Raw genomic sequence first — 210 nt, forward strand, 5'->3', positions numbered from 1 at the left:
TTTTCGGGCGAGGAGTTGAAGCTGGATTTACCCCGTTTTAGATCTGGATGATAAGTTTCTCAAAATAAATACATGAAGGATATATGTTAATAAAAAAAGAGTTCCCTTTTTGGCGGGTGACTAAAAAAATTACACCGCCTCATTAGCCTAAAAGTTTCTACGAGATAGGCCAGTTGGAAAGTTTTGATTGGGGATAAGGGGGAAGGTGGG

The sequence above is a fragment of the Triticum dicoccoides genome, chromosome 4B, assembly GCF_002162155.2.
Source record: "Triticum dicoccoides isolate Atlit2015 ecotype Zavitan chromosome 4B, WEW_v2.0, whole genome shotgun sequence".
Lineage (NCBI taxonomy): Eukaryota > Viridiplantae > Streptophyta > Magnoliopsida > Poales > Poaceae > Triticum > Triticum dicoccoides.